Source organism: Tamandua tetradactyla, chromosome 13 (assembly GCF_023851605.1).
Source record: "Tamandua tetradactyla isolate mTamTet1 chromosome 13, mTamTet1.pri, whole genome shotgun sequence".
In the NCBI taxonomy this organism is placed as follows: Eukaryota; Metazoa; Chordata; class Mammalia; order Pilosa; family Myrmecophagidae; genus Tamandua; species Tamandua tetradactyla.
The window spans coordinates 86,808,156-86,824,115 of NC_135339.1; the positions used below are offsets into that span (position 1 = coordinate 86,808,156).

A 15,960-nucleotide genomic window follows, 5' to 3' on the forward strand; every position below is an offset into this window, starting at 1 on the left:
CTTAGGTAGAAGAGCTATTGTCAGGTATGGGCAGAGCCAGGTCCTCCCCATCTCTCACCACAGCCTGGTGGCTTCTAAGGCAGCTTCTCCTGTTATCTGTGCCCCTTGTAGGCTCATTCACAGCCTGTTTATTGATCTTGTCAGTTTCTTTCTTTGGGGTCCGGCTCCGCACTGGAATGTAAGCTCCACGAAGGCAATGACCACACCTGTCTTATTTGCGGTGCAGCCTCAGTGCCTAGCACAGCACCTGGCTCCCATTGTGAGCTGGTGGACACCCATCGAACACCCCGCCACGTGGGTTGAGGCCTGGAAATTGGAAGGGCCTGTCTTTTGTTTGCTCTCTTGGTGCTGCCTGCCTTTTAGATCACATGCCTAGCACATTCACAGCCTGCCCTTCCTTGCAGAGATGCTTTGAAATTCTCCCAATACTCTCACAAAAATTAAAAATTCATCTCTGAGAAAATAAAAGGCAAGTGTAACTAACGGGAAGTTTGGGTCAGTTTCCTGAAGCTGATGAGGAATGGCTTGCCATGCCGCTGGAGAGTGGTTCTGCTGCCTCTGTCTAGAGGGGTCCATGTCGATAAACCTCTTAGCCGAGCCTCCGAGTTCAATCTGTTCGTTTCCACCCTGCCCCGGGCCACAGGCCCCAACAGAGACCTGCCTTTCCTCCTTACTTGTAGGGATGCTTTCAACGTAGTTTGCATGGGTGAAAGTCCCTTAAGCCTAATTTTCATTCTATCTTCTCCCTAGCAGCCTCCAAATGATAGGTGACTGTGCTTGCTTTAATAGATGGGAAAGTGCAGCTTCCTTGGCCATGACCACCCCCTTCTTATAAGCTTTTGATGGGACCAAAAACTCGCATGCATTAAAGGTGATGGATACCCAGAGCTGCTTCACGCAGTTTATGATTCCTTCACCAGGGGCCGATTTTATAACTTTGTACTACAATTCAAATGATGCCAACAGTTCCACCACCCTTGGCATCTCTCTCCACTGTGACCTGCACCAGTCATCTCACTAAAATAATTTTATGGAGGCTCATCTAAGAGTATATTGATCATTGAACAGAACCCATAAATGCACACACAGTCTCTCCCCACACAGAGGGTCTCGGCAACATACAAGCAAGCCGTCAGAACCCTTATGTGCACTTGCAGCCTTCCGTAATGAGGGACTGGTGGTAGAGTGAATACAGATCACAGTTCTCCATGCCCCTGCAATGGCCTCATGCTGAGTGGAGTAGACCACCTTGACCTTGACCCTGAAATGTCTCTGGGCAGTGGTGATCCATCATGAGAATGGATCCAGGTAACTGCCACCTCTCCAGCCAGGGCTCCAGAGTGGGACACAGGAAGTAGCCCACAAACCCTTGGTGGCTGCAGGTCCAAGGAAGACTTGTAAGATGCAGGGCACAGTTGATCCCAACCTGCATCCTCAACCCTGGAGCCCACGGCCAGGAGCCTGAAATCTAACCTAGCCCAGCTGAGTTACAGTTGATCCAAAGATCAATGAGAGTGAGACTAAGTAATGGCTATCTTAAGCTACCAGGTTTGGGAGTGATTTGTCAATAGCTGACAAAATCTGCACATACCTTTCAATCACTCACAGGCATTTATGTGGAACTCTCATGCACTAAGCACAGGCTCACACATATACACACATACAATCTGTCACATAAACTCACACACAGGGATGATTAAGTCCTTTCTCTTTCCTCCTACCCCCAGCATGGCTTTGCAATGAACACAAAAGCCCACCATCCCTGAAGCTGGGACAGTACCCCCTGCCAGCCTGGGTTCCTCTTTCCCAGGGGTACCTTCCAAGTACCGCCTCATATTCCTGGAGCCAGTTATGTCTTTAGCATCCATTGCTGTGCAACTCAGAACTCTGTACCCTGCGTCTTGTCAGGTTGATCTCACATCCTTTCTGCCAAGAAAGTGTTGCTTTTGAAGCACTGGCAGCTTGCTATTTTTTCCCTTCCTAGCCTAGTTGAATGTCTGTCAGACTTGTGACATCCCATTCTCCCGAGGGGAAAAATTATAGCTGGGATGTATGCAAACGAATTCGCAGAACATGTATCTTCCATGTCCTTGCTGTTGGCGGCCCCTCTGACGGCCCTGCTTTTCTGACTGTCACAACAGCTGCTCCAGCAGTGAGCTGTAAACAGATCCGTCCTTTTATCTGAAGGGAACAGGCGCCCCAACTCCTGATGGCAGCCAGTGAAGGAAAAAACATAAGAGCCAAAAAATGCCCAGTGTCTCATCTCAGAGCCTAGGTGCGAGGCTAGTGCAAGGGAGCCACATCTCTGTCAGCTCAAGGACTCAGCATCCTGGTGCAATGACGTAAACCAAAGGCCAGCCAAGGTGTCAACAGCTGGGCGGGTGTGAAGGGGCCTAGGGACACACACCAGCCTTACCCTGAGACCCCTCCCAGGCCCCCTCCTGCTAAGGAGGCTTTGGTGCCTTCTAACAGTGGATCACATCCTGGTCCACTTGGGAGGCATTTGTTAATTTTACTTTTGTACCAGGCCTGCGTAGGTGGAGCCTCCTGTGGAAACAAGCGGCGACCATCCCCTGGAGTGAGAGCTGTCCCAACGGCAGGTAGGCGTCTGCCTCCCCACCCCAGAAGCTCACAGACGCCTCCATGGGAGATGGCTCTTTCATTGTGGTAATGGATAGATAGGACACAGGTTGACATCTTAACCATGTGTAAGTGTATAATTCACTGACCATTGCATTCACAGAGCTGTGCAACCCCATCCATTGCCAAAATTTTCCATCACCCCAACAGAAACTCTATACCCATTAAGTAAAACTCCCCATTCCCCCTCCTCCCAGCCCATGGTAACTTCTTATCAACTTTCTGTCTCTATGAATTTACTTATTCTAGATATTTCAGAAAAGTGAAATCATACAATATGTGTCCTTCTGTGTCTGACTTATTTCACCCAGAATCTGTCTCCAAGGTTCATCCATACTGGAGTGTGTCTCTGCGCTGCATTCCTTCCTCTGACTTAATGTTCTGTTATCTGGTGAGACCATGTGACCATGCATCTCCTGGTAGGCTGCTGAGCGGCTTCAACTTTTGGCTATGGTGGGTAGAGCTGCTGTGGACCTCAGTGTACAAGTCCCTGCCTGCCTGCGAGATAATTTTAACTTGAGTCTTAAGGAATGAGTGATGTTCCCAGGAAAATAGTGGGAGGAAGGCAGTTTAGGCAGAAGGGATGACATGGGCAGAAGGAATTGCATGAGTTTGATATGTCTGGGAAACTACAGATAACTCAAGATGAGTTATCAAGGGAGGCTGTGAGGGTGGGACTGGGAAGGGCAGTGAGACTGAATTGCTAAGACATTTTTGGAGCCAGACGAATGGGCTTGAATGTCCCCTATTGGCAATGGGGAGCCATAGAAGGATTTTAGGAAGAGAGAGGCAGGAACAGGTTGGCTTTCTCTTTGGATCCCTCAAGCCACAGGGTGGAAGCTGGATCAGAGGGAAGTGGGCCTGGAGGTAGGAAAGGTTCAGGGAAGAGATGAGGAGGGCTGGCCTGACCAGGCAGCCATGGCAATGAAGAGGACGGGATGGAGCCAACTTCTTCTCTCTGCCCTGCCTGCCCTGGTCAGCCCATGCCCATTCACAGCTTTCACCATCTGTAAAGACGAGAGGTGTCCAAGGCTTGCTGAGTTCCTAAGTAGCTCAGCATCATCGCTGTTTCTCCTTCTTCTTCAGCCTCTGCATCATGAGTGTCACGTCCAGAGATTCTGGTTTCCTCTGGGCCCTTATCAGCTCATGCTGCGGGTGCTGCGAGCCTATTCATCCTTGGCACCTGCTTCTTTCTCCTTCACTCAGGGAAGATTTTTTGAGCCGCTTTAGTGTGCCGGGGCCTGGCGAGGTGTTGGGGGGTGTTGGGGGCTAAACAACACGAGGTGGCCCCTGCCCGCCTGGAGCCTGCCCTGCAGCGGGAAAATAGGTGCTGAGCAAAGTGCCTCCCAGTGAGGAGCGCTGCTGCCTCAGTGTGGAGGGGCTCAGGAGAATCCCGCACCATGGCAGCCTCTAGCCAGAGGCCAGTGAGGGCTGCCCCCTGCATGGAGCATTCCGGCTGGAGCCTGCAGGCAGTGTGGAGTCCAGGCAAGACAAATGGCAGCTCCCGGAGGGCTCTGGGGTGGGAAAGAGCTGGGAGAAGAAGGGAGTGTGCAGTGGTGGACGAGATGGTGAGAGGTCAGCGGCCACATGAAGGATGGCAGGCTCTCCCCAAAAGCAAAGAAAAGGCTCCAGAAGGTTTGTAACCACAGTGGAATATATGAGGGGCTCAGGGAGACCTGTGCAAGCCTTCCAGGACTTACCATGCCTACCCATCACTGGGTGTTAACCTGGTGACCACCCCCCAAGCTCAATTCCAGGGGGTAGAGAGTGCCAGGGGTCTGGAGCAGGCTGCCATGGCTTGAGAAGGGTCCAGGTACGCTGCAGATGGAGGGCTGAGCTGGCAGTGGTTCCCAGAGGATGGGGAGCTGAAAGCTGGTTCCAAGCATCCCTGCAGATAGGCCCCAGGGAGCAGTTTTCCCCACCTTCCTGGTGTCCTGACCCCATGAAGGCAGAGATGAGGGAAAGCCTGGATCAAAAACCTCTGTCAGCCTCAGTTTGTCTGCCGGTGAAATGGGGGCAGCCTTGCTGACATTCCTTAGGTAGAAAGAGTTTGCTTCTGCCCCAGCTGCCTCCTCTTCTCATTGCCTCCCCCCCTTCCTACTCTGAGTCCCACAGCTCACTCCCCCAAAGCCCACCTAAAATACCATTCTGGCTCCCAAACCATAAGATGCATTAAAATCCAGTCTCCTTAATAGTTAGAAATTATTGCATTCACCAGCGTAATTTAAAAAAATCATAATAAAAACAAACCAACCACAAATATGTAGCCGCAGCAATATATGTTACCTGGTCCCTCATTTCCTGAAAAGCCTTCATTACTGTTTCTAAAAATACATGCCCAAGGCTTGTTACAGGCCCACGAGGGAAGGGGGCCCCAGTCCCCAGGCCTCAATTCCTCCGGCTGAGCAGGGCAGTCACCCTGTCCCAGGGGCTGTGGGTAACGGGCGCAGAGTCAGCTCTGGCACCTGCGTCCTCAGCAAGTGGAAGGTAGCTCCCGGGAGGGTAGTGCACTGTAGCACTCTCATTTGCAGCCATCACTTTGTATTTTGTTTCCAATTTCTCCTGTGCTTCATCGTCTCTCGGGAGCCTGGCCAGCCCCGAATAAGGGAGGCCCTTGCTCCTGCCCCTTCTGTTGGCCCTGAACTGACAGTTGGGATTGACTCTGACCCTGCCACCACCCCGGCTGCCCACCAGGGAGCCCGTCTCCAGGCGAACCTAGGTCCCAGGTCTCTGCCTTTTAGACCACACTCTGTTCCCGCCCCGGGGAAGCTCTCATCTCATGTTGCCCGAATCCACCCACGAGACTTCTGGTGCCCACCTGCGAGGCCTGGGAGACTCCTTCCCGTGGGAGAAGGTCCCAGCACTGAGGGACTCTGACCGGGCTATCCTCCAAGGTGGTCCAGAGATGGGTTACCTCATGTCTCCCTGCCCCTAGATTCAGGGCCGGGAGAAGCATCTCCCACCAAGGCCGCAGCCTCCTGCACCCAGGGCCGCTCCCCAGCCTGGTACCCTGCCCACCTACCACGCCTGGTCATGGGGGCTGCTCGGTGTGTCTGTCTCCCAGCTTCATCCCACCTTCACCGGGAAAGCCCCCTCTCCCTGACCCCACGCCCACTTCCCCGGGACGCCTGCAGCCCATCCACAGAGCCCGCCTGCTGCGCAGCAGGCACGGGAGACAACACAACCATGTCTCTTTCCTTGGAAGGGCCTGCCTGACCCGGTGCTACAAAGGAGAAGCGTGTCTCAGCGTGAAGGTGATTTTACTGGAGTGCACTGACAAGGAGGAATCTTCCCAAAACCATTTTGTAGAGGGTTTTTCTAGGTAGAAGAAGGGTCTTGGTTAAAATTAAACTAAGACATAGTCACATAAACATTCTTAGTCTTAGGTATTATCATGTCTTGTTTTCCTGATTCTTTGGTCACATCTTACTTTTCTCAGGGTTGTTCTTACGTGCAGAACTTCATGACCTTAAGTAATCAGCTGTGGGCGCCTGAACTTCCTCTTTCCCTTGGTGTTCTGTAGTCTGGGCAGCGTGTTATGTGCTTCTCGAAACTCAAAACAAGATTTCAGTTAGAGTTTGCAAAGGAATGTCACGTACGAAGAAGAAAATATTTTTTGAAGATACTAGACCATTGCCATTGTTAGGATTTTTAGTTATTTTTTTCCTTTAAGCTAACACATCAGCCGTGTCCTTCCAGCAATGTATGCCCTCATCCAACTCTGCTGGCAGTCCCCTGCGAGACCTCCTGCGTGCCGGGTGCTGCCCACAGAACCTCTCAGCAACCGTCTGCATTGCAATCACTATTGTCTCCATTTTAAAAGGAGGAGACCTAGGCCCAGAAGGGGAATTCACTTGCAAAGCCACACGGCTAGGAGGTGGAAGACTGGGCAGCAAAGCTCAAACTGCTGGCTGTGGGGCCACTTCTACTTTGCGGTGCTCCCTCTTGGCTTGCATGGCCCAGGTGTGTGTGTGTGTGTATGTGTGTTCACATAGGTGTGTGTGTGTGCCCGTGTGGCCAGGCTCTTGGGTATGGCTGTGGGGCCTCTACTTCTGCCTGTCCCCTACAGCACCAGGGTCCAGCCCAAGTCAAGGAGGTCTGGGCAGCACCTGGGTTTCCCACTGCCCCGCAGAATGTGGATCCTAAGTGCTGGGTGCTCTGGCCGGGACAGAGGACAGTGGGGCAGGCCCAGTCTCTAGGGCCTTCGTCCTGAAGGTCACCAGGCCAGGGCTTGCTCACGTCCCCTCATGGCCCCAACGCTCCAGGACCCTGCGAAGCAAAAGCAAAAGGATCCTACTCCAGCTGCAGGTGGGAGCTCAGTGCCCCCACCCCTCAGGCCACTCGGGCCTTTCGTTAAAGGAGGAAGTGACGGTTCTATTCAGCTGCTTAGAGGGCAGGGGTTGTCGGAGGAAATAAAACGGAAATCTCGCAGAGAGTGTGTCCTTTCAAATAACTCATTGTTATGATGTTGTTTTAGACCAGGAAGGCATAAATCTTGGTTCTTACGCTTGTCCCCACTGTCCTGGAGGTGGCATGTAGACAAGGGTTGCCCGGTGCTGAGTCTGTCTGGGGGAGAGGATGAGAGGGCCGCACTGACCCAGGATGCGTTCTCCCCATGAGGGGCTGCCAGGCTGACGTGGTGCCACACCAGAAGGCTATGGGGGGCACTCAGACACAGGGACAAGCAACGGGGCAGAGATACCTGGTAGAGGGATCCTAGCTGCTCTGGGCAGAGGTGACATGGCATAGAGGTGGGCAGATCTGACCCCACTCTTGGCCAAACAGGTCTCACATTGACTGGGCGGCTGCTACACTAGCCTCTGGGCCCACCGTGCCACCCGACCCTCACGATAACCTGGACACTTGTCTCCGCTTCACAGAGGAGAAAACTGAATCTCAGTGTTTAAGTGACGGGCCCGGGACAAATGCCAGCAAGGGACTCCATTGGTTCTGAGAGCATTCTGCTACAAATAAAAACCCAACCAACAGCACCTTAACAAGTAGGGGACAATTATTTTTTATGAAAATTTTGAACTTTCTATTGCAGTAGCAAATGTACAGCTCAACACTTCCCACTTGAACCACACCCGAGAGTACATTCCAGCAGGATGACTCTCGCGATACTGTGCTGCCATCACTGATATCCACGACCCCTGCTTTCCCGTCACCTCAGACAGAAACTCTTCCCCACTGAGCGGTCCCTCTCTCTTCCCACCACAGGGGACAGCTTTTCTCAATGCAAATAGCCTATAGAGGTGTCCATGGCAGGAAGGCCCTGGAAGGTCGGCCCCTTGGGAGGGAATTTCTGGGCTTCTAGGTCAAGCCTGGGCCCACCTTCCCTCAGGGAAGACCTACCTGTAGTCGGGTTCGCATGCCTCGGGGCCCAGAGGGGCTCCTCGTTTGTCGCTCCCCCAGGCAGAACCCAGCCCAGAAGAAGCAATGCTGGGAGCCGAACGCTTCCCACCCCACCCCCACCCGGAGGCGCTGCCCACGCCACTCGGGTCCCCCAACCGGTGACAGCCACTCTGCGGCATTGCCCGGGCCTGGCTCGGATGTGCCAAGGCCCCTCGTGGAGGCCTCTGTCTGCCCTGCTGGGGTGCAGCCTCTTGGAGGACAGGCCTGGGGTCTCCCCTCTCGCTGCATCCCCGCAGGGCCTGGTCCAGCTGGCCCCAGGGACTTGGCTTTAGAAAGCCATCCCCCCAACCCCCCCCCCTGCCCCCCAGAGGCAGCCCCGCAGCTCCGGGAATGACTTCTGTGGAGGTGCCGAGGTATCAGTCAAGGACAGTTTTCCCAATACTCTGAAGAACTTGGACATGGGATAGACAATAAGTACTGAAGTAGTAAAATAAAGGGAAAGGGAAAAACACGCAATCCCACTGTTTACAATACGAACCATATCTTTCGATCTTTTTTATACAAATGCAGACACATGTTTTGTTTTGTTTTTGTGTGGGCAGGCACCAGGAATTGAACCCGGGTCTCCTGCATGGCAGGTGAGAACTCTGCCACTGAGCCACCTTGGCCTGCCCTGGTTGTTTTCTTTTTAACAAAGCTGAGACCCTACTGCTTCTTCTGTTTTGTCACGCAAATACACACACACACACACACACACACACACACACACAAATACATCATAAGCATCTCTCCACATCAACAGTTGTCATCTTGCAGCAATGTTTTGAATGACCGGCCAAGGCTCCATTGTAAACATGCTCTATAATTTTTTTAACCCATCCCCAATTGTTGGTTTCTCAAGGTTTTTAAAATACATCTCACTATTGTAAACAGCCTTGAACAAGCATCCTTGGAGAAGAGCTCTGAATGTGTCTTGAATTCTTTCTTTGAGTAAATGCCTCGAAGTAGATTTGTTGGGTCAGAGGGTAAGTACATTTTAAAGTCTTCACTGAGTGTTGCCAAATTGCCCTCCAGAAAGATTAGAATGATTTGCCCTCCTACTCGCTGGGATGAGAGTGGGGAAGGCATCTTTTTTTAAATATTATCAGCTGTCTTGGATCCTTTCTACCTTAAAGTGAAAAAAAAAGAACTTTTATTTTCAAGAGTCCTGGAAGGTTAGTGAGTGCATTCATTTCCAGTGGGTAAATCGCTTGTGAAATCAAAACATCCCTTAGAATGCTACCGCCAGTTAGAGCTGTGACAGGTACCTGCTCCTCCCACAGACCCGGTGACACCCGGGAGGGGCTTGCAGTTGGGATATGGGAACCCTGCTGATTCGGGGGTGGGAGTCCCACTGGGATCCCCCAGGCTTCTCCAGTGTTGGTCACCTTTGTGGACCCAATGAGCAGAGGCCTGTTCCAACCCTCCAAGGCACCAAGGCCATGCCCCAGTGATCGGATGCGCCTGCCCAATGGCAAGGGACCTGTTTCAGAACTCTAGAAAGGGGCAACTGGAATTGACAGAAATTAAGGGGCCCAGAGTAAATAGTGTTTGCTGAGCCCCTGCCTGTATATACCATAATCAACAGCCCTATTTCTCCTAATTCTGCAAATGAAACACCACACTAGCCAGTGGGAACAATCCCCCGGCCAGGCCACCCTCCTGGAACCAGAACCCAGCCGTGGGGTCCCAGGAGACCCCAGAGCTGGGAGTCCTTAGGACATCTCATTTATCCAACACGTGTCAGGGCAGCGTGGAGAGTACAGGGCCAGGGGACTTCTCAGAGGGAATAAATGGGGTTCGAGGCCCACGTGAGGCCCTGTACGTGCTTGGCACTTCCTCCCCGATGGTACTGCCAACCCCAGCGGTTACCAAGCCCTGGAGGGGGATTTGGAAACTTTTGAGGAAGGGGCTCCAGAACTCAGGACCGGGGCAGGATCCCCACTAACACGGGGCTAAGGCCAGGCAGGACTGATGGCGGATTTCCCTAGGAGAGTTGCTTTGGGTAAACCAACTCTCCCTCATACAGTGGGCAAAACCTGCTACCCTTGGAGCTGGGTATCCCCCGTGGCCCCTCCCAAGCTGTATCCTGCACATGTCCAGGAGGCTCCCTCCATGGCATGCACCTGCTAAGCTCCCCTGACTTCTGGCTTTAGCCAAGGGGAGGCACTGCTGGGGGTTAGAGGATGGAATAGAGAGGCCAGGGTTTTTATCCATCTGGGTCCTTCCCTGCCAGGCCACAGTCTGAGGGTCAGTGCATTTCCTTTCCTAGGCTACAGCTCCTGTCAGCAGCCTGCCCCAGAGCCTGCTCCCCCACCCTCACCGGCCACCCTGAGGTGATAAAGCCTTTCTCCTGGCCCAGCCCTGGGAGGCTGCCCCATCCCTGCTGGGTTCCTATGTCCTGCCCACACTGCTGCAAAGAGACCCTTTGTTAAACACCCTTTAAAGTGTCGTCCCTGCTCTCTGCCGGGACCCTGATAATTCTTGGTTTCTTTTAGTTTGCTAAAGCTACTGGAATGCAATATACCAGAAATGGAAGACCTTTTAAAAGAGAATTTAAGTTGCAAGTTTACAGTTCTAAGGTCATGAAAATGTCCAAATTGAGGCACCAACCAGAGGTTACCTTCACCCAAGAAAAGCTGCTGTCATCCGGAACATTCCATCAGCTGGGAAGTCACATGTCTAGCGACCGCTAGCTTTCTCACCTCCTTTCACAAGGCTTCCCGGGGGCATTTTCCTTTTGCATCTCCAGAGGTCTCTCTCTGTGTGCGCTCTGAAGCTTTTTTCAAAATGGTTCCCTCCTAAAGGACTTCGGTAAGCAACCCCACCTTGAATGGGTGGAGACACATCTCCACGGGAACCATCTAATGAAAAGTTACCACCGACAATTGGGTGGGTCACATCTCCATGGAAACAACTTAGCCAAAAGATCCCCCCCCGGCAATACTGAATCAGGGTTGAAAAACACAGCTTGTGTGGGGTTCACAATAATTGCAAGCCAGCACATGGTTTAAGATTCATCACTGGGCCAGCTAACAGCTACATCCTTCTCATTTTGGGGCCTGGGCTTCTTTTTCATGGATGCTCCTTCTCACTCAGAGATTGGGTGCCTGTTCTGCTCAGTGCCAGGAGAGAAAGGTGAGTCCAGCATGGGCGCAACTTTCAATTGCTTCAAGTTGCTTCAAGTTGAGAAGGGACAGAGGAAGAAAGACTGACATGTGTCAGGACACCAGTACCCAGGGAAGCCCCCAAGCAGGGGCATTAGCAAAGGTTGTGAGGAAGCAAATAAGGATCAAGGTATCAAGGAAAACCTCACGTGGGGGGTGGGAAGGGCATTTGAGCCGGGCCTTGAAAAATGCTGGACGGGTAAGTGGGGCCTCCCAGGCCAAGGGACTGGAGCAAAATATCCAGGGAGGATGCTGAGAAGGCTGGAGCCTGAGGAAATGGTTGAATCCTATCCATGGGACACCAAGGAGCTTGGATATTATTCGTGGGCCATGGGGAGCCAGAGATGGTTTTTGAGAAGAGGAGGGGCAAGTTTTCCTTTCACGCCAGGTAGGATATTTTTGCATAAATCTAAACAGCATAAATAAAGGTAGAATCCCATACTTACTTAGGAGCCCTCTAAAAGTGCTAAAGAAAAAGTAACTACTGTACCTTTTTCTATGAATAAACCTAAGCTGAGACTGATTCTTTTAAAATTATTTTTTCTAAGTTTTTTCTTTCTTTTTTTTTTTTTTTTTTGGCTGTTGTTACTAAATATATTTTCTCTTCATTTCCAGAGGGAAAGTGCTCATTCCACACCCAACTGGGCACTCAGGGCACTACTCGACAATTCTAGAAGGTGCGTCATCTGCTTCTCATGCATCAAGGAAACTGAAGCTTAACAACAAAAGCTCAGAGAGGCCACCAGACCCACCCAAGATCACACAGCTGCTCACTGGTGCAGCTGGAATTTGAGCCTTACTTGACGTCCACATGGGTTGATTATAGACCCAGCACGGTGGGTTTCTAGAAGTCACCCACCTGCTCCCGTGTCTGACAGGTGCTATGCCTGAGCCTAACCCAAATCCCAGCTGGGCCAACAGAAGCCCGCCTGCCTCTGGGCCCTCCTCTGACGTGGAGAGCAGCTGACTCAACAACATGGGCGCGGGCACCTTCCAAACACAAGTCCACACTCAGCCTTGGCCCCCGAGGCGTGGCTGTGCTGTCCCCGCCACACTGCCCAGGCCTCCTCCCACCGGGCTCCCAGCCTTTGCCAGCCATCGTTGTGGGCCCGGCAGGGAGAGGGCAGGTGGCCCTGAGGACACTGGGCATATCGGCAGGGCTCCTCCCCCTCCCTCTGGAGGCTTTGCGGGAGAGCCCCGTCCACGCTCCAGCTTCTGGAGGATCCGGCATTCCTTGGAGTTCCTGGGGCTGTAAATGCAGCAGTCGCACCTCTGCCTCGGTCTTCACATTGCTTTCCTCTCCCTCCCCTTTCTCCTATAAAGGTATGAGTTGTTGGAATTAGGGCTCTTCATCTGAGATACCTAACTTAATTGAATCGTAATTAATTACAGCTGTAAGGATCCTATTTCCAAATAAGGTTCCTAGTCTGAGTTTTCAGGTGGACATGAATCTTGGGTACACCGCTCAACCCTCTAGTACCTGTTTCTGCCTTTCCCTCCCTGGAGTCTGGGGACCCCTTCTCTACCCCCAGAGGCCAGCTGGCCTGTCTGATCTCTAATTCTTTTCCCAGATTTGCTTGCTGCTCTTTCCCCGGGCCCCAGCCTCAAGAGCCTCCTAACCTGGGAAGTTGGTCCAGTGACTTGATCTGTCTCCGCTGGGTTTTCGTTACTAACCACATGTGGCTGCTGCAATGAATAAATGAAATAACACGTGTGAGAGTGCTTCGGCCCAAGGCAGGAGCCCGGCACCTCCGATTCTAGTTTCCTTTAATACGCGTCTCAAAGGCATGCAGAGGATCAGACGAAATTACAAAGTGCCCAGCAGACACTCCATAAAAAGAATCTCCCTTCTTCCTCCCCACTAACTCTTGGTTCATTTTAGCGTTTGTTTTCGCCCAGTCGTCCATTTAGAGCAACATGGCGGAACCATGTGCCAACACCGTGCGTGTTCCTGACCGTGAGGTGGGAGTGGGCGGGGTGGGCGTGGGGCTGGGCAGGCCAAGGCCGGGCCGCTGGCGTCCCTGGGCCTCTCCCCAGCTAGGATTCTGGGCTTCCGGGCTTGGTGTGGCCCTGAGCAGCCAGGCCCAAAGCGTTCTAGCAGATGGCCATCGGGTTACCTGCAGCCAACTTTCCGTCTCTGTCTGTCCTCTAGACGCCTCCCGGGCCCCTCCACCTCGCCAGGCTTCCCTTTAAAGAACCCCGTTTGTCAATTCGGTAATCACATACTCCAACTAAAAATGAAACCTGGGCGGTCCAAGGCCGGAAGAAGGGGAGTTCTGGGTGAGAGGGCAAACTCCTCCTTTCCCTGTGGGTCTCGAGCTCCTGGGTCGGGTGGGGGTGGGGGTGCTGAGCGTCCTGTAAAGGCTCCCATATCCGGGAGGGAGCCCTGAGGGGAGGGTGGGCAGGGCCCTGCGGGTGAACGGGGCCTGTGGCCGAGCTGCGGCCCTCCCAGTCTCGGTGCTGGCTCTGAGGACGGATGTTCCATCTCCCTGCAGACAGCTGTGACAGAGGGCCTCTTTGCTTTCGCCCAGGGGCCCCCACAGCATAATACATTGACTGATATCAAAATGGTCACCTCACTTGGACCTTCATCATTTTTCAATTTTCCAAGTGGCTGCCTCTGGCACGTCGTGTCACAGAGGACACTTGCTGCACGGGGGCAGCCAAGCGGGGTCTGCTCAGCCCCGAGGCTTGTCGTCTGACTCCGCCCACTCACAGCGAGTCCGCCTTAGCTGTCGGCCTTCTAGAAGGCGGGTTACCAGGGGAGGGAAGCACATGGGCTTGAGAATCAGTTAGAATCGGGTCCGAGTCCTGGCGGGGACCCGGAGAAGTGGAACCTCGCACATCTCATCTGGCCGGCCTTGATTTTGTCACCTGGAAAATGATACAAAGGACAGAACTGGGAACCTGCCTGAGGGTTGATGGGAGCCCTTCGCAGGCGCCAGGCACAGAGCAGATGGGCCGGTGTGTTTTCATTATCGTTGCCAACACTCTCATTATCATACGGTTTTTTCATCAGAGGAGAAAGAGAGCATCATTTTCCTTCTTGTACCCTAATTAGAAAGTTATTTTTTGGGCCAGAGCGTTTTGGGCCCCACTCCTGTGCTCCCCCGGCACGCCACTGCGTGGGCATTCATGGAGGAAACGAGAAGACATTTCCAATAACAGGCGCCTGGTGGGGGCGCGCCGGGCGGGGAGCTGGGGTGGGGGTGAGGGTGGGGAGCACCCCTGAGCCTCTGTGGGCCCAACGGAGACACTTATGAAGCTGTGCGACTATGAACAGGTGCTAACAACAGGGGAGGGTCTGGGGGTCCAGGAAGGGGACGCATCGTCCTCAGTGGCCCTGGCCTGGAGAAAGATGCCCACGTCAAGTCCCAGCTTCTCCACCTACGAGCAGGACGATGCCGGGCAAGTTAGCCAACCAGTGTGAGCCTCTGTTCTCCTGCAAAAGGAGACTAACCCCAGAGCCTTCCTCACAGGGAATAATTTATTTTCAATGGCACCCCCTCCCCTTGCCTCAGCCCCTTGACTTCTTCTGCCCATACTCCCTGCCTTACCCCCTCCTAGCCTGCCTGTGCTCCTGGGCAGTCTCCATCCCTCAGTCTCCAGAATGGCCCATGAAGAAAATCTAGAAGCTGCCCATTTGAACTCATGATCCAGCTCCATCCCCATTACAATGCACAAACCTGCTCTACGAGGGAGTATCTAAATTTTGCTTGCATACCTCCAGTGACAGAAAATTCACTACCATCCGAAGCAGGATGTGGCTTCTCTGGAAATTTCTAGAAAATTCTCATCCCTGCCGCCTTTACTCGTGGGTTGAATTCAGTTCAGCTGACACGCCAGACCTAGCCCCTCCCTCACGGGGTTCACTGTCTAGAGGGGAGAGCAGGCTAAAGCCGCCCCAGACGGCCCCCAACTCTTACAAGGGACTACAGAGGGGGCTTCCGATGCTAGAGAAACACAGTCGTGGAGGGATGGTGGAGTCACTGGTCAAATGAAGAATGCTCCGTGCAGAGAACAGCAGAGAAAAAAGGACTCGGGAACGAGAAAGCCCGACACATCCAAGGAAGTGAGAGCATCTCTGCCTCTCAGAGGGTTCATTCGGGAGAGGAGGGTGAGTCCAATCGTCCCGGGGAGTGACTTACAGCAGTGGGAGGACGGGGTCGGGAGGGGTCTCTCCATTTCAAGCTCTCCTCCTGTCCCCCAGACTCCAGCATTGCTTCCCAGGCACCGTAGGTTGGAGCTGGCAGTTTTACCTGAAAGGATTATAGACTAGAAATTGTGCCCTTGAATCACAATGCACAGTTTTGGGTGTGGCTGGCTCTGTATTCTGGAAGCCTCTGGAAAAGGGGTAGGCAGAGTGGCCCCCTAACGGGCTCATGGCCTCCTTTCCTGCACAGGGCCCCTTCTCCACAGCCATGGCTCCACCCTGGAGTCTCAGTCTCAGTCTCCAAATCTGTAAAAATGGGACCTCAAGGTTCCCCTCCAGCATGAATGGCCCACGGCCCTGGCCTCCTGGCCTCCACACCACAAAAATGGAACCTGATCCAGCTCCCAGCGGGATTTCAGGCTGGTCAGCGCTCTGAGGAAAGAGCTGATCGGCTTGGACTCTGGGGAGCCGGCCCTCCTGCCCAGGCTTCTCCTGCTGCCTCCTGGATGGTGGCTCTGGCAGATGGAGCAGAGCCTGCAAAAGGCTGCAGTCCCAGCCCGCTGCCACATGGCACATGCAGGAAATGGACCATGACACACCTAATAT

The 15,960-nt window shown here is 53.2% G+C and overlaps 1 long non-coding RNA gene across 1 annotated transcript; it reads right to left on the reverse strand.

Moving 5' to 3' along the window:
- Positions 1-12,425: 12,425 nt before the first annotated feature.
- LOC143653287 (uncharacterized) lies at positions 12,426-15,444 on the reverse strand. Its single transcript, XR_013161223.1, has 3 exons — positions 15,350-15,444; positions 12,822-12,887; positions 12,426-12,516 (listed from the first exon to the last, which is right to left on the reverse strand). It is a non-coding gene; the product is annotated as an uncharacterized LOC143653287 (long non-coding RNA).
- Positions 15,445-15,960: the final 516 nt, after the last annotated feature.